At 38.7% G+C, this 19,242-nt stretch overlaps 2 protein-coding genes across 7 annotated transcripts in view; one reads left to right on the plus strand and one right to left on the minus strand.

The window, feature by feature from the left end:
• DEK (DEK proto-oncogene) overlaps positions 1–19,242 on the plus strand; it is a 623,200-nt gene that overhangs the window by 563,203 nt on the left and 40,755 nt on the right. The window lies entirely within an intron of this gene.
• Positions 1–19,242, minus strand: part of RNF144B (ring finger protein 144B) — a 107,058-nt gene that overhangs the window by 66,994 nt on the left and 20,822 nt on the right. Inside the window, exon 1 of one of the 6 annotated variants that reach the window (XM_051799246.1) lies at positions 104–664. The exons of 4 other annotated variants lie outside the window; for them this stretch is intronic. The gene's annotated coding sequence lies outside the window, so the exon portion shown is untranslated. Of the gene's footprint in view, positions 1–28; positions 665–19,242 lie in introns of those variants that run through there. One more of the 6 variants, XM_051799244.1, reaches the window with a different exon arrangement.

The following is a 19,242-nucleotide window of genomic DNA, read 5'->3' on the forward strand; positions in this document are numbered from 1 at the left end:
AGGATTTACATGTAGGACAATCACTTACTGATGTTCTGTGGACAGCTGGCTATACCTCTGCTTTCATCTTCTCTTCTATATTTGTCCTTACTTTTGTGCTTACCCAGGATGTCAACAGCAAAGAGGAGCTGAAGGTGACGTCGCACTGCGCAAGAGCTCAGGTTATAAGGACTTGAGATGATCAATACTGATGGTTCTTTTCATTGCCATCACCTGAAGATGTGAGCTGGACTGTTACAAGCTCTTCTGTCAAAATGATTTCTCTTCCAGCTCTACCTCGAGCCCAGGTACTTCACAGTTTCACAGAAGCATATCTTCTTGCCAAGCTAATTTTATGAACTATTAGGAGCCATGTTAGAATTGCTACCCAGCCCAAATCCCTGAATTTCTTAACCCAGATTGATTGGTTTCCTTTCTGAGTCACAAATAAAAAAATACAACTTCAGAATGTCACACAGTGCCGGACAAGGCACAAGCTAAGTCCTCCCCGTTTGCTCTTTTCTTCAGTAGCAGTGACATAAAGCACAAAACTGAGAGGGTCCAATTAATCTTTTGGACACTCTCAATTGAAGCCTTTATATCTCTCCAGGGTTGGGGGAATGGCTGAGCCTTGGAGATGATATACACCGAAATGCAGCATCACTAGGAACTGTTAGTTGAGTTACTAATCAGAATACAAATAAAGGCTGGCATAGTTAATTACTAACAGTGCTGTGTCATTCTTGCAGCAGCTTGAAATACTTACAAAATGACTAAGCCAGTCTGCATTAACTAAAATTACTCATTAGTTTATGACAGAAGAGGGTAAAAAAGTAATAGCATGACCACTGAAAAGATGTCTCATATCTTACAAACAAAATACCATTAGCAGCAATAAAAACACCGAGTTAGTCTATAACTAACAGTTTCATTATAACTCAATATAAAGAATTAGGATTAGCTTGTGAGGGGAAAAAAAGAAATTTTCACTACTCTGTTTCAGTTTTCAACTAATAAAAAACAAATATCCTGAAAAGTAATTGCTATCCAGAGGTGTAATATAAAACGAGGTTTTGTAACAAGCTTTCTAAAACCAGAGGCTAACTAAGAAAAATAAGTCTTTATCCACTTCACTTACTGTACATGCAAATTATCCATTTCCTTATAGGAAAAAAATATTTGGACATGTAAGAGACACAGTTTCACAATAAAAATAGATACTAATGGGTAACATAACCAATGCTGAAAACAAAACAGGAAGGGGTTTTGCACAGTGAGTATACATATATTTTCTGAAGTTACAAGTATGATGCCCCTGATGTCATGGACTATTAATAGTTCTATTCAATGGGAACTGTTTTAAAGGAGGATTACACCATCAAAAGTCATCTGTGGTACCTTCATAAACCAGATGTTTTAAAAAAGGAATCTTTATTCAATATATGTATTTATATAATCACACAATACTAGAAATCAGATGTCAATGCAAAAAATACAGAGCTATGTAATATTTTGCATGCAGACAAGATTTACTCAGTATTAGCTACAAGAAAATCAGCATCACGTTTTTCCCTATTTGAATAACCCTATTGTTCTACAATTCTGACTTAGTATGCAAGTCAGTCACTGACAAACTAGGTTTCAGATCTTCATTATTTCCTTTACCTAAAACATAAAACTTTATTACAAGGTGTTTTCTATTGGAGTAAAATAAGTCAAGTTAAATTATTTTGAAAGAACAGTAGGTACAAATCCAAAGAGCTTTTTATTTTACAGTGAAAAAGGGAGTGGGATGGCACACTGTCTACTGAACATGTATAATGATTACGATCTCAAAATGTGTGTGGTAGGTGACTTACACTCATCCTGCTCTATGAACAAGGCAAAATGCAATACTCATTAAACTTTATTGGCACAGCACAGCATCTCTAAACAAAACATAATGGCTTCCATAAAACTCTGTATTTCTTCTCTTTTCATATTTTTTCATGTATTGTTTATACTGTGAACTAGCTTTTGGTATTTGATCCATACAGAACTGTGTTAGAGGATTAAAAAAAATAGAGTCTCACCAGAAAACAGTGAGAAAACAGTCTTCTACCCCGGTGGGTAGGTTTCAGGTGCTTAGAAATCTCATCTTAAAGATCAATGCAGATGATTTTGACAGTATGTTGCTGGAGTTCCAGTGCAACTTGTCTTCTTGGAACCTGAAAGCATTAAGAGAAAGTGTATTTACCCCTGTAGCAAAACTTGCTGGTGACAGAGCTCTACTAGCAATGTCACCAGGAGCGGGCACCTAGCCACCAGCAACCAAACAGCTCTGTAATTGCTCTACACAAATTTTTTGCTTTTGCAAACTCCTGCCTGTTCACTAAGTGTGCAAAGAACCAGCCTGCAAAAAGAAAAAGAGCCAAGTTGCTATGAGTCTGCCACAAAAAAGATGTTGATGGACTGCCACTGAACATCAGACATCTATCCCAGGGGCAGCCAGCGCAGCACCTTCAGATCAGGACATGTCCTTAGCCACCTCTCTGCACTCAAAACACAAGGAAGAGGAAGGTTGCTGTCACAATCCCCCTTGACCTCCTCCTGTGACATGAGACCCACCAGCCATCAGTTCACAAAGTGATCATCAGTGATGTGGTGGTGCTGCTTCTAGTGACACGGCAGCAGAGGTTGAAGGACACCTCTCAGGCTCAGAGGACCTGTGTAAGCAGGTCCAGTTCCCCAGATGGATAGCACATGTAGCTTCCCCCAATGTCATGAACTGATGACAAAAAAGTAAAATAAAACCAAACAGGTTGTTTTGCTCTCATGTTCATGTGTTAGACGTACAGAAGTGGAGTCGCTCAGTTCTTATGACCATGGGGTAACAGATGACACTTTCTAGCTGCAAAAATAGTAACTTATAAAGTAGCATTGAGGGAGACATATTAAATACATGTGAAAGAGGAGACACTAAAGTTGTCCACTTCTCCTGCTTTCTCTTAAAGTCAGCATACGTTTTTAACAAAATTGTATAAAGATTGCATGATTGCATAGGGAAAACCTAAGGCTCACTTCAATTAATTTATTTTCTATTAACTGTATTCACAGTTAACCTCAGAGTATGTCACAGACTTTCAGTTATACATGGATACTTTTTTTCCTATTGACTGTGTGCCAAAAACTGACACATTCTGTTGACTTTTAACCAAGTGTTTTGGTAATGTACCTTAGAAGCACAGTGATTTCAGACATCAGAATCGCCATCAGTTTAAAAACTGAGAGGGCAAAACCATCCTGGCAGCCAACACAGGAAGCTCCCTCTGTAACAGAGGAGGTCACTCATCTGTCCTTGTCATGAGATAAAAATATGCACACTATTTTCATGTCTCTAATTCTGCTTTTTCTGTCCTGCTTCGAGCTCTTAACTACCTTTTTTTCAGAAATATTAAGAGAAGGCTTTATTCCTTCTAACCCAAGTCATTCTCCTAGGTGATAGTTCTATCTACTGGTTTAAAAGACAGCTAAAATTTGGAGGGGAGGGTGAAAAGAGGGGGTTGCCTAATAACACATTTCAGCCCAGACCTTCCTGTTTTAACTACCATCAGAAGTCAGGGATGGGCAAGTTAGAAATGAGACAGAGTTGAGGCTCCTAATTTTATGGCTATAAAACCCAACAATAGGGCTTTCATAGGCATCTGGCAGGCAGGACCAAGGTGAGGAGCTAAAGCATATCTTTGATTCATACCTTTTCCTTAGTATTTAGGTATGACACATTTACCCTTTGACTAATTTAGGATGAGAAATAGTTTCCCAGTTGAGAGAGGTTACTCCAATGGATTGGCTATGCAGGGAAATAATGGAACTGAAACATACCCATATAGGAAAACCAGGAACTTGTCCCTCTCTCCCAGCATCCCTCTCCTTACTCAACTTCTAGGGAGGGTCCCCATGCCATTCCCCTCCCCTTTATAGTCTCATTTCCCTATCATAGTTTACATTTCATCCATTTATGGTGAGGCCAGATGCAAAAGTTTTGTCCAGATCCACTTTTCTCCCTATGAAATTTAATAATGTGGTTAGATAATCTCAGCTAATAGTTTTTAGGGATTTCAGCCTCTGCCACATTAGGGTTGTTTGAGTGAGCCCACTTTCTCCCTGCTGGACACATTTGCAATGGCAGCATCGAACAAGGACACAATACCACCTCCCAGATGAGAAGCAGCAACGTGTTAAAACACGTGCAACTGTTTGCTGGCAGTGCTCTTATCATATCACAGCTGTAGTAACAAAATCCATGATTGCTTCACATTCTGATCCCTTATTAGGATAGGGATAAAAATTTTCTTCCTCCTCTACTCAGAGTAGAGAAGACAGCAATTAAAATAATCTCCTTGAAAGAACATCTTTAACATGCACTACCCAGCAAGCAGTAGTTAAATTCAACGATCCCAAAATTAGTGTAGTGGGAACTCAAAGACAAGCACATTGCTTGCTTGCTGCAAGTGACGTAAGGATTTATTCAGTTGCACTGGAATAATTAAGGAAGTTTTAACTTCATGTTGTTTATTTTTGTGTCTGATTAGAGACACATTCTGTTACATTCAGGTGCCAGGTAACAATTAAAAATATATGCTTTTTACCTAGTAATTTTTTTAAGTTTCTTATAAAACTAAGTATATCCATTTGGGCAGAGAATCTCTAGGAAAAGAAACATGAGTTTTACAAGACTAAACAGGGGCAGAAGGGCAAGAGACATACCAAAACCTCTGCTTTTCCAAACACTGACAACATCCAACCAAATATTATTTTCTGCCTCAGTACTATCTGCAGTCATTGAAGAAATTATAAGCAAACTCATCTTTTCATTAAGCACAACTTCGTCTCTGAAAATCATTGGCTCCATTTAACTACCCTATATTTCTCAGGAAGAAATTTAAACAGATCTGGGTATATCATCCCAACTTTTGATTTTATACATACATGTGTATTTTCTGGGATATGAGAAAACATAGTCAGGGGAAAAATGCATCAATAAATTTGTTCCCACAGAGAATCACTTTGCATTACACAATATAAACAAAGCTTTGAAGTGTGAACTCTGAATTCGTAGTTTCCATGAGTTCTATCTTTCTTACTAGTTCTATCTATCTTACTAGGGTGTATAAATTCAAGCTGAAGAAAATGTGTTCAGTAAACTCTGACTATGAGTAAATATTTAAATTTCTCCTTACATTATCCTTCGGATAACTGTCTATATGATTGCAATTTACAATCCAGGGAAAAAACAATATCCCAGATCAGAGGAAATGGAAATGCTGTGTTGTAGAAGAAGAGAAAGAGGAGAAAAAACTGGCCTACTTGCACCATATGACCAAAGTTAGGTCAGCTGCCACCTTCAGAAGGCAGATGAGAGGAAACTTCTTTAAGACTGGAGGATCTTGAGGTCTGCCAAGGAGGTATGAGAGAACATGAAATTTAAGAAGGAACTTAACATGAAGTTTAAGGAAGGTTTGGTGGATGAAAGGCTGGGCATGAACCAGCAATGTGCACTTTCAGCCCAGAAAACCAACTGCATTCTGGGCTACATAACAAGAACCATGGCTAGCAGGTTGAAGGAGGTGATTCTGTCCCCCATCCTCTACTCTCATGAGGCCCCACCTAAAGTAGTGCATCCAGCTCTAGGGCCTCAAACACAAGAAGGCCATGGACCTGCTGAAACAAGTCCAGAGGAGGGACACGAAGATGCTCAGAGGGCTGGAGCACCCCTTCTATGAAGACAGGCTGAGAGAGTTGGGGTTGTTCAGCCTGGAAAAGAGAAGGCTCCTGGGAGACCTTATAGCAGCTTCCAGTACCTGAAAGGGACCTACGACAGAGCTGGAGAGGGACTTTTTACAATGTCATGTAGTGACAGGACAAGGACTAATGGCTTTAAACTGAAAGAGCATCCATAAGATTAGATATTAGGAATAAGTTTTTTTACGATGAGGATGGTAAAACTCTGGAACATGTTGCCTAGCATAGTGCCCCATCCCTGCAAACATTCAAGGTCAGGTTGGACATGGCTCTGAGCAATCTGATCCAGTTGAAGATGTCCCTGCTCCTTGCAGGAGAGTTGTACTAGATGACCCTTAAATGTCCCTTCCAACCCAAAATATTCCATGATTCTAACAGGGGCCAAAGGCAGGGAAACCATTTGACTCTCCTGAATATGAAACTGAGAGCATGAAGAGACTGGGCATAACAATCTCCTGTCTCTGTGTTTTTGGTTTATGCATAGAGTACATTTGTTATGTGGGAAAAAAAAGAAGTGAAAAGGAGAAAAAATCATATATACTACACAATATTTTTAACATTGCATGAAAAACATTAAAAAAAAGAGAAAAGCTATATCAATTTTGCTAATTGATTTCTTTTTTCTAAGACCAGCTCTTAAAAAAACCTTTTAGCTTTGTATATATTCATAGCTTTTCAAACAACATAAAAAAATTACAAACGGGACTTCCCAGTAGCCTTGCAGAGAGCAAACTCAGTGTCAGAATCCAGGCATGTAGCATCCCCAGCATCCCTGTGGGTGATCACAAACATCTCACCAGTCTCTGGGTGCCCCAGGAAGCAAGCTGCCACAGGCCTCAGCTGTGAAAGCAGCACAAAATGCCTCTCTGGGCTGGAAAAACTGGAACAGACAGGCTGCTTCCTACTGAGCAAACCTCAGAGAAATTATCCAACACTCCTTGGTAAGAACCAAGAAGCTCCATCTGAGATCCTTTTGAAATATGGTGATCATCACACTATGCCACAAAAACAGTGTTTACAATAATGGTTTCTCATCTTTGGGTTAAAAAAAATCATCAGGTCATGATGTGATATATCACACTCAAACTTTATGCATGGAAACAGAATTTGGATAGCAGGAGAACATAACTTATTCCCACTATGGATTTATTCCTGATAATACTGGGTTAAGGATTTGAAGAGTTTCTGGCAGTTCTGTTTAATTGTTTATTTAGGAACAGTGGTTTATCTCCCCCCAAACAAAATGATAGGAAGTATGAATCAAGACTGTTCAAAAACTAAAATAACAACTTCCTTTGTCCTTATTGATATCATTTCTGTTTTTGTGACCTGAGTGGGTATGTGTTGACTGTGGGAAATCTTTTTCCAGTGAATCACTAGGAAGAATAGATAAATTAATGTTTTACAAGAAATCAGATGAATGTTCTGTTGTAGTTAATTTCCACTAAACATAGCAGAGTATGACGGGAATGGAGATAGTGACAGTGAAAGAAAAATTCCAATAATCTGCTTTCGTTCTTTGATTTTCTTTCCAGGAAACAGAGAAGTTACTTCAGCCTCCTTCAACTGGCAACAAGTGTACAATAAATCTCTTGTCATTTAGGGATAACCCAAATGTGCAACACTCCACATACTATGATGTTTTCAGTTTGGATACTATTACGGGCCAAGAGGCCCATCCATCACTCTGTTTAGACCACATAAAGTCTGTTACTGGCACTGCATCAAGGTTAAAGATTCTCTTACATTAAAGTGTACCTAAACTGATGATCAAGAGCTCTGCTGTCTCTATACCATCAACTGCCAAACAATTTTATTTTTTCTACAGAAAAAATGTTACAAAAAGGTGATAAATTTAAAATAAGGAAGGCTTTGATTCTTGTACAAGTGTTTCCAGGTATGTTGCTGAAAAAAAGTAAATGAGAAAATTACTTTCCTTATTCAGAAGGTATTGTAAACTATCCTTTTCCTCAGGAATGAAGATTTATTAATTTGGCAGATTTTATGCTCCAAACTTGTATGCGAAGAAATGGTTGAGCGCCAAAACTAATAAAGCCTGGTTTCTAAGGATTTGCATGCCTTAACACTACTAAAACAATAATCCTAGATCCCTGACAAAGCTCTGAAAGTGCCCCTAGACCAGGGGCAGAACAGATTATGGCTTGCACTGACCCACATGCACACTGATTAGTAAGCCTCATCTGTGATGATGGTTTTATGACTGGATGCTACCAGAAAATATACAACAGGAGAGCACTGCCTGCTTTTTTACATCAATGGCTCAAAAAGTTTTCAAGTGTACCAGCAGACAAACAGCATAATCCACATGAACTCTATTTCCCTAAGAAGTTGGCTTAAGCAGAAGACTTAACTCAAACCTTTAAAGATTAGACTGATCATTTCACAAAATCATAGGAAAAATCAATGTACTTTACTGGGTGCTCTTCAGATGTGTGACTAAGTACAACTTTTCTGTTTCCTTATACATAGAAAGAAGTAAAGAGGAAAAGTTTTCATTTGACATTCTGGTTTTGACCACTGGAAGCCAGCTTCAGGACTTCTGCGATAGGCTTTCCTGCTCCTTAATGGAGGAGGAAAAAAAACCCACAAAACAAAACAAACAAAAAACCAAAAACACCTGCAGCATGGGTAAAAGATTTAGATTTTTTTTCTAGTCTGTGCCACGAACTTCCTCTGACCTTGGAAAAGTATGTAACTTTATAATCTGTAACACCACAAAAAAAACCTTACTTGTATACAAAGTATACAACACATGCCGCAGCTGTCTTGTATACTTTGTTACAGACCATAAAGTGTCTTGCATTTTCAGGCTAAATAGATTCAAGGACAAAGCAGCAAACCAGCAATGTTCAACAGGGAAATCTGATGCGAATCAAAAGATGAAAAGTCAGTCACTATAAAAAAAGTTTTCTAGAGAACATCACTGGTGTGATGAACTATATTTGTTTGGAAGACCATACATATGATCAATCAAACAATACGAAGTGTCTACATGTGCCATGCTTCTGTCAATCTTGCCTTAACTAAAGTAGAACAGACAAATGTCATATACACTCTAACTGCTTAAATACTAGATGCTAATACAAAATGAATACAAAGTGCCAGTCGAGGAGTCATGGGATCACGGGGGGCCATGGATACCTTTCTGATTCTATCCCTGTGGTCTTCCTTTCACCTTTCCACTATGTTCCCTTTGACCCTTCAGTGGATGCCATTTCTGTCTTGTTATCTCAGCCACACAGAGACTTTGGCAGACAGTTCATAATACCTCCTGCCTGGTCATCCCTGCACTACCTGTCTGAAACCTGTCTAAATCTACTCTAAAAGTCAAAAATCTCTTTATGTTTTCTTCAGAATAGTTAGTTCCCTCAGTCAACAAAATCCCAAATATCCCACTGTGAATTTGGCACTAGCTTATGACTTTTTGTGTCTGTAGAAGTATATGACATGCTCCAGTGTGCTTCATCTTGGTTTTGCCTTAAAGGCTTTCTTTTGAAATGTGTTGAACCAACAGTTTTTCTTTTAGCATATACATCTGGGTCCCTTTCAACTCAGCATATTCTATGATTCTATGATCTGAGTTCCTGTTTTACTGGAAATGTAATATGCATGGCCATGATATTTTTATGCTTGTCAATTAATGTGTGCATAGGATTATCAGAAGGCAACTCCTTCAGGTAACACCTATTTAACAATTCCTAACTGCTAGCATTTCTACCATTAAAAGTAATGATAACAGGCTGTGCTTTGCAAGACTATGAGCTAAATTAATTAAGTAGCCTGGTATTGTTAGTTTTTCTCTTATAGATTTTCTCTACCCTACTTCAGACTGCAGTCCCCCTGCAAGGCATAACCCAAGCACGCAGGAAGCTACACTGTCAAAAAGAGCTCATAGCCTGAACTGCAATCAGAGGAAGAGTTATGAAACAACAAGGAAAAGTGTGACTGCAAGAAGAAGATACAAGATACCTTTGTACACAATGAATTTAGTAGAATATTTGATATTTCCTCTTCAGCCTCCATTCTGCCTCATCAAGAAAATAAATAACTGCAATTCTTGACCAGTGTTAACTAGTCATCACTGTTGCTTAGCCACAGGTGCAAGTCATAGAGGAAGTAAAGAAGCTGAAAGAAGAGATGTTTCTCTTGTGTTGATTTTATGAATAATAAGGCAAGGTGCTTTTTCACAGACAGGGCCACATAAAAGTTCATAACAACACAAACAAGGCTGACATCATTGACAGAAGACAAGGGAGTAGCAGTGAGTTGTGGAGGAACTGAAGAGTCATCCCTACTGAAGGGCTGTGGGAGAGAGGGCTTTCAGCATGAGCTACAGACCAGCACAGGATCTGAACAGACAGTTGGACAGCCACAGCCACCATCACAGGATGGTTAATGGTAACACCTAATGTCTGAAAACACTAACAACAAAACCACACATTTCCTTTCACTGTTTCCAAACTTGGTCATTTTGTCACTTAAAAAAAAAAAAAAATCCTCAAAAGAGCAACAAACATTTTCAAGCAGATTATATGCATTGGGACAGAATGCTTTTCCAGATTCGAGAGTCACATGAAACACTCCTGCATCAGTTGATCTCAAACATTTTATCACAAAGTTGATAGTTCCTGCGTGGTATTAATTGAATTATAACTACTGGAAGAATTTCCAATCCTCCTTTTCACCTTTTCTTAGTTCAGCCACCAACCCCTTCCCCACCTGTCCTCTCCCCCTCAAAAATCCTCACTGTTTCAGACAGGTCTGTGAAGAACCTGTTTTAGTAATCTGTAAGGTGCTCAAATTGCTTCATCATGACACAGATATTGCCAACACTTCAATGTGGAGGTGTTTCTAGTGGAGTTTCTATTTTGCCATGCATTCTCTCTCCACAATGGAGCCACCTTAATAAAAGAAGCCATTTTGTTGACATACAACTGAGAGGAGCTTTCCCTGGCATCTGTAATTGGAGCTTCAGTAACTGATTGTCCTGAAAAATGATATGAAGAAACTATTCTAGGAGGAATTAGCTCTTGGTTAGGAGCTAGAAACAACATGAACTGTTTAAATGCCATGAAATCAAGGAGTGCTCCACAGACCAGTCTGGAAGAACAGTTCTGTATGGATCTGCTTCCTGAAACACAGACACAGAAGGATGTAGAGACCAGGTTCTAGAAAGCTTCTGCCTGTCTGTCTCTGTGTCTATCTGTTACTGGGGTTGGTAGTGTCCAGGTAGATGGGTTAGTGATCCCCTGACTCAGCTCCCTTGCAAAGTCACACAGAACTTCATCTTTCATCAGATACAAAGTTCCAAGCCCTACTAATAAAATCAGAAAAGGATCAAGTAACCCAGTCCTTAGCCAGACACATTTCTCCTTTCCAAAGTCCATTTGAGCCATTTAATCATCATGAATGCTGTCTTTATCAAGCCTACCTCCAGTCCAGATTCTCAATACTACCCGGCAGAGTAATTGAAATCCAATGTGTGCAGAATGGTACTCTGCTCCACCAAAGCTCAGATCTCCTCTTGAGCACTGCCTTGCCATGTTTTTGGGTCTCCTCTTGAACATTGTCTTGCCCTATTTTTAGACTTTAGGCAAAGCTTTTTGCCTTTGAGAAATGTCATAGGCTCCAGAGGTTCTCCTCCATTTCCGTCTCCACCTCCAAGTAAGAACAACTTATCTGTTTTGCCAGCCAGCCCCAACTGAACAAGCTCTCCTCTTTTTTATTTTTTTTTCCCAGTCCCTTCCCGCCATATTGACACCCACTACAAGAACACCATAATGGTCCATTTGTGCTCCCTGCAGCTATTCAGCCTTTTCTGGGCTGTGCTACATTTATAGACTTCTATTCAGGACAACTGCCCCATATGGGGTAAAACCACAGTAAAACCAGCAACAGTTGACAGCAGGGTCTAACCTGAAAGTCAAAAGGTTCACACAGCATGTTATCAACATTTCTGGCATTAGACAACCTTTAGTCAAGTACTTATACTATGTACTGAGATCATATAACTGCATTATTTGTCTTAATATCATACACAAAACAAACCTGATGGTATCTTACAAGATTTTCAACTTCTGCGAAGGCAAAATCACTAATCCATGCTAGCACTGTGTGGGAATTTCCAATAGGCCTCCCAATGGGAAAAAAAACAGTGATAAAGAGCTCTCTGCTCTTGTAACCTGTCTCCTTCAAAACATATCTGAGCAAAGTGCTAAATGAACATGTTGAGGTCACTTGAAAAGCAGTTCTGACCAATTATTCAGTGACTCTTCAAGAACAAAATAAATATTGAACACTTCAAAACACTAGTCATATTTATTATTTACCCTAACTTAAAAGGGGAATGGTCAACATAGGAGAACTCTTGGTCAAAGATACCACAGTTAAAAAAAAAAAAATTAAAGAGAGGGTGCAAACTAAGAGTTGTTGTGGTAAATGGATAGTGTCTGGCACCAGTAGACTGAAGAAAAACACACTATTGTGTAAAAGGTGAATAATGTCTGAAAAAAAGTGAAATTAGCACCAGCTATCACAGGGTTTAACACATTATAACTTTAGACTAACCAAACAGTTTCATGAGGATCTTTGTTACCTGAAATCAGATGGACTCTGATGGAGAAGGAAGTTCCTGGTGTTCCCAACTGCCCACTTGTAGGATAAATGCCTTTGAGACCCAGAGCACCCAACAGTGCACCAAACTACAGTTTACCTCTTTTGTTCGTTTGCTTTGCCAGACTGACTGTGGCTTGCTCTCCAAGCCTCATTCACTCCTCTGCCTTCCTTTTATTTTGCTCTATATTACAACGTGCAGTATAATGTTGTTAAACAATTACATTTGTGAATGTTAGAAAAAAGTATCCTTTTGAAATCATTCAGTGGGAACCAGCAGAGGAGTGGCACACAAGGACCAAAGATGATTCCCACTACCCACTCTGTAACTGAGGCACTTTAGAAGTGCATACCAGGCTAGAATTTCCCTTTTGTTGCAAATACATGCCACTGTCAATTTTAAAGATCTGTTTCAGTAGAACTACTGCCTCCGCATTCTTTTAAACTATTGTGAAGAAATATGAACACAGAAAGATCTATTTTTATGTCAATATTCTACAGGCACATAAAAGGGAATCTAGCTTTGCCCTCATGATTTATACAGTCAATAGAAAGCTTTAACTAATTTCCAGTAATATTATTCAGTTGAATTTGGTTTATTGTATAGCAAACATATGTGAGCTATAAATCTCAAGAAACAAAAGAAATCTATTTAGCTGTAGGCGCTTTTATATCACCAGTGGGCTTATGTATGTTTTCAGCATTTTGTCTGTTCAATGCTAATGTCAATGGATTAGGCAGATTAGATATGCCTACCAGTGCAGCTCCCTGATAAATTACAGGCTTTCTATCCACAGCAGGCCCTCAATAATTCCAATTTCTGTGGAAATGAAAGTGTGTCTTTGGAACAAAAGAAAGCACTCAGTCTTTGAGCCATTCACAGAAAGTCTTGTTAGTATACATCCATATGTCAAAGCATGCCTGCAGTTCTGTAAGTCACCCTGGGAATAGCAGGACTAATGAAGCCTGGTTTCCTACAGAGATATATCCTACATTTAGCACCCACAGTGTAATACAGACCCTGAGTCCTCCAGTGCAACACAGCTGTATTCCCTATGCTCCCTCATAGCAATCATTAGTCACACAGTACCTGAACTTCTCCATCACACACACACAACTCTCTCCAAGTGTCCTCCCACAGCATTTTTCCACCATCTCCTCACCACACCTTACCCCCTTGCTAGGGTCACCACGTTCATCCTTCCTCTTCTATCCAGCTCTTACCAGCCTAGTGATACATCTGCACTGATGAGTGACCAGCAGCAGCTAAACATAAATTAGACCTGAGCTCTGTCACCTGCAGTCAGGCAGGAACCTCTGCAAGTTGGGCAGTGAGTCCAACATCCTTAGAGGGAAGATGGACAGACAAAGGAATACATAGGGTGGTTGCACACGCTGTGTTTTCTTCAAAAGCTAAAAATCTACTCTCTTCCAAAGGCTACTGAGATGCTGCTTGGTGCTACTTTTCAGGAAACACATTGGCATGACAGACTTACTAGAAAATTCACCTTTCAAAAATGTCCTGAGATAATTATTTTCATTGTACAGCTTCTGCTTTTGGAAGTTTATTTGCACAGTTAATTCAAAAGAGAAAAAACAGCCAGTAAGTGTGTTACTGAGTTTTATACATTTTACTGGATCCTTTAAGAAGCCACCTAAAAATATCAGTGCTGCTTCCTCAAACTGACGTCCTCAGCCCTATCTTCCACCTATAGAAAGGCTTGGCATGACAGAGCATGGTGCACTATGCAATTCTTCAAAAAAAATGAACTTGTGGCAAGCTTTTCGGTTTCCTCTAGCTGTGAGAGATCGCAGTGATACCAGCAAGAGATTTAACAAGGTTTTGGCCACTGTGTTACGAGAGAGATCTCAATAGCAGTCAAACAGTTTTTGTGTTTGTATTTTTATCTGTGTCATGGAGCCTAAAGCAAAATTTGCTGTGTGGAGGAAACATGAAATACGAAAAAGTATGAACTCTTGGCAAAACCAACGTGGATAGTTGCGGGCAAGCCTACAGGATCTAGCCTGTCTTTCCGTATCTTTGGACAGGCTGTCCCATGAAAATTAAATAAAAAGCAGGAGCAGAAAAATAGGGAGACAGTCATGGATATGCTGAGTGTGCCTGTATGCTTTGCATTGGAATAAAGGTTATTTTTACCACCACCCACATAAAATTTCCCACTGCCAGCTGAACTACTCAGCTGAAAACTGGGAGCCCTCAAATTTACATAATGGGTAGAGAGAAATATATCTACATACCTATCACAGAAAAGTATTTATCTGTGATTACAGTGGCCACCACCCACTTTCAGAGATTATGAATAAGCTGCATTTCTATGGTAAGCTATTAGCACTAACTACTGTTGCTTATAAGGCTTATTAGGTATCTGTGGATTTCATAAACTTCGTCAGAACCACAGCCTTCTTCAGCACTTCCACCTGTACTGGTACACAAGCAGTGGGAATTGGTTTTGGCCTGTTATCACCAGTTTCTACTGGCAGAAGTCAGGGCTTGAACACGATGCCTGCCCTGTGCTTACTTCCCTTCCTTTACTTTCATCCCCTCTCTACAATCCAGGAAGACATTACCTTTTCCTCTAGAAAAAGCCATGCCTTTGAAGGACAATATTAAATAACTTGTTCTAAATTAAAAGAGGCATTAAGGCAAACAGTACTACATACAGTAGAGGATTCCCCACATTTGTTAAGATTCCCAGTTGAATTTTTTTCATCAGAAGGAGAGTTCTGAATGTGTTCTTAATTTTTGATTAGTTGTTGATGATTAAGCTTGGCATAATTATTTCTTTATTTTCCAAATGTCAAAATTATACATTTAATTATTTCTTCAAAATATTTTTACCAGAAATATTGTCAAATGTTCCTTGTCTATAACAAGTTTTTGGTTTAGAATTTATGTAATACAGAACAAAAATACTCTCCTTCAAAAAGTCCTGTATCAATCTTAATGATAACTAACAATAGTAGTTTGTAATATATGCTCAGACAAGTTAGCATTTTAGAATTACTTGATTCTTATAGACATAAATTTTGTCTACTAATAATATGAAAATCATTCATTTTTTAAATTTTTCTGACTCTATTTAGCATAATTTAACTTCCTCCTAAAATATTGCAATTCTTGGTAGTTTTTTGAATCTTGCCCTGAAACTTAGAATAGCAAAAGCTAAAAATATTAAAATACACTATATCAAGAATTATATATAAATATTAATTCACAGTAGCAAAAACTGAGTAGAGTTAAGAAATGAGCTCAAGCTTTCCAGAATCACAGTATTTGTATTCTATTTTGTATTCAAACAAAGCCTTGTCAAATAGAAATAACCATGACACAGAAGGCTGAAATAATTTTTAAATGTATTATCTTCTTTTCACTGAGCATTCAGTCTGTTCAGCTCAGTGCCAGCACAGGCTCTCCTTAAATCCTAGACTGCACTCATGGGATAAACTGCTGATTATATCAAAGGAACCTTCTCCTTGCAGAGTATTTGATACCTGGCTGGCATTTTCCCTAGGCAAGTGTGTTTTGCAAGCTCTGTAAACTATGTTGCAGCCTATGCTATTTTGGTTGTATGATAGTTAGAAGCAGTAGCTGAGACAGATCCAAGCCTGTCATTTTCTAATCTAAGTCACCACATGCATTGTACTTCATCAGTGAGGAAAAATAGAAATACAGCAGCCGGATATGTCTAAGGCTGAAGAGTCTCTTGGCCATAAAGTCTCCAGAACACATTTTAATGAAGTCTAATGTCCATAGCCCTAATTCTCTTCAGCAAACTGAACTACACATACAGACTCGATACAGACAGTGCATTCATCCTCAAAGAAAACTGAAATTACTCAGATTTTGGTAACTGTTAGGTGTAACATCGGCAGCGCTTAGAGAAAGAGAGCCATGCTATCCTCCATGGAATCAGTTCAAGGTACCTCAGCAAGACAAGCAAAACTAATCTTACTTTGCTGAAGATGAGAAGAAACTAAGTACTTTTGTCCTCGTTCCTGTGCCAGCAATACTTGGAACAGCGGCAGAGCCAGGATACAGCAGCAGAGCAGGGATATAGGTAGGGCAGGGGTGATAGTAGGGGGGTTACAGTAGGTGGCAAAGTTATGCAGTGGAGAAAGGGTGAGGACCTGAAAGAGATCTGGAGGGATTCCCAAATGTCCCTAGGGAGTGGCTACCAGCAAGGAGTTACAGGGCTCTGAGTAGGGTATAATGTTTAGGAGCAGTCAGGGATGACTAGCGCCTGTAACAGGTTTTCTTCTCCTCCTTTCCCCGCAAGGCCCCCCTTCCTCCTCCCACTCTGACCTCAGTAGAGTGGATGCCTCACCCTACTGCTTTTCAACACTGTACCTTCTTTCCCCATCTTCTTCCCTGGCAGGAAAAGCATGCCGATTCCACTCCCACCACTCTCAGATACCATTCTCCATGCACTCCTTTTCTCCCATTTCCCTTGAGAGCCTTTGGCATGTAAGAACAATAACGTGAGCTTGATGGGACTTGGAGGAGACAGAACTATAAAATGGACCACAATGTTCTTTCCTTGCTCTCTTTGCAGGCTGCTCTGGTCAGTTAACACTTCACTCACCATCAGTCAGAATTTTGCCTGACCGGTTTAATTCTTCCCTGTAAATTCATAGTCTCCTTTTGTATAACGGATATCTTGAGTCACCAAGTCTCAGGACTCCAAAAGAAAAGCCAAATGAAAATATATCTCTCTGATCTTGAAATGGTTCAAATAGATCTCCTGCTCTTGTGCCCACTACACATTTATTTACTTCCAAAAATTCCACTTGGAGGCAGAATGTTTTGTACAGAACAACACCACCAAGGGCTAAAAATAAGTTGCATATACCTGTGACTGGAAACAGTACATGAGAGCCAGGAAAATCCAAGAAAATGGGGAATGTTTGACAACTAAAGAAAGTCTCTCAAGTAATATTACTCTGCAGCTGCCAACATTATTTAACATAGAAAAGTCTCCACTGGTTTCTAGGACATTGGTCCTACAAATCATCTGTCTCTCAGCTTATATTTCAAGACTCATTTGCTGCTTTGATGATTGACTTACCATGAGGAAAAAAATGCCCTTCACTTTTCTAAACAAGCAGCCTACTCATTCTTCACCAAATCTTCTTGAAACAAGTGTGTACATTTGTTCGTATGTAAAAACTTTACATTGAAAGCACAGTTGTATTAATTTTGGTTCATAATTTCATGCTTCCCTCTGACAACATAAAATTATGCTGTCAATAGGGATGTAAATTGGGTACAATAATAACTAATTCAATTTTTTATGCCTTTCCCTTTCTCTAACATCAATTATCTTCTGCAAAACACTAGGATAAATTCTGCACAAGAATGACTTCACAAGGAAAAATCAAGAGGATGTACGAAAAGAATATATCTGATTACAAAGGCTGTGTAAACCAAGACTTTGTAAACCAAACCAAATGAGATCACTGTTCCCCTATAGCTTATAGAGTGGTCCTCTTTTGTGTTTTTTTTCCCATCAACATAGAGCAGGTTTTACAGCTCCACACTCCCTGAAATAGCATAGGTTAACACTGGAATAAACAGGCTGGGTCCAAATTTCAGACAGTGTAAAATAGCAAAGCCTTTTCAGGCTGCACTAGAAATTCAGACCAGCTAAGAATCATTCTTGACATCCATGAAATGTATAATGTTTGGCCGTCTTTTGAAAAGCAAATATAAAGTGACTGAAAAATGCTTCCAAACAAACATAGCTACATTTTACATTCACATCTGCATATGGTGATCATGTACATTACACTGCAATGTAGATTTGGATTTCATAATACAAGGGCTACTATAAATTAACTACCAAGTAAGGAAATAAATTTAAAGGTAGGCACACAAGCAGAAGGAAACATAAACCAGGCACATAAGATAACATAAGTTGTCTTAAAACCACTTGGAATGGGAACATGAAAAAAATCTTGACTGTTAATAAGAAAAATGTGTAAAAATTCAAACAAGTTAGATGACTACATATAAAGCCCACACTTATCAAAAACTCAAACACTTGCTACATAGCAACAGGCTATACTCCTCTTCTTTTAAAGACACTGATTTGTTTTTTCTTGAGAAGGAAAGCCTTACACTATTCTGATGAAAACAGTGGGTTTGATTTTTTTTTAATTCAAGATAACAAAATGCCTCAGATAAATCCTGTTATAAACATGACATTGTATTCTTTCGCATTAGTCTAAAGAGCCCTCTAGTGTTCACCAAGCACAGCCATGACACGTTATTTCAAATGAATAAAGAACTTAATTGTAAATCCCTGCCTATTAGTTCTACCAAATACCTCCAGCTAAAGGAAAGAAAGTAAATTTTAGGCACTGGGTGATACATCTGGATGAAGAAAATAATCTAAACTCCATAGTTCAAATTGTTATCAGGACAATATTTTTATATTACTTTCTGTATAATTTTAAAGGACTCATGGGTTTAAACAGCATTTCAGTCAGCCATTAATAATATTCATTGGTACATATTTATTTATATATAGAAAAAGAGTCTTCGGTTCTCAAAATTATCTGGCTCTCTCATTCAGTCACCACTTGTGGAAGTCAGTGACAAATGGGTCATGCTGCAATTATGTCCAAAGAGGTGTTTTTTCTGTAGAGGTTCTATTCAGTTAAGTTCATGAAGGACCACTCCATTCCAGTTTAAGCAATGAATTGCAAAAACCTTCAGACCATGTCGTGGAGAAAAGGCAATATTATCTTAAGGTTTCTTATTCATTCACATGTCCCACTCCCTCATCTGGGTCAACAAAATTGCCTGTGGAGGTAAGTTATGAACCA

This window comes from Manacus candei, unplaced genomic scaffold, assembly GCF_025592945.1.
Source record: "Manacus candei isolate 608988 ecotype Guabito, Panama unplaced genomic scaffold, ASM2559294v1 h1tg000049l, whole genome shotgun sequence".
NCBI classification, from domain to species: Eukaryota; Metazoa; Chordata; class Aves; order Passeriformes; family Pipridae; genus Manacus; species Manacus candei.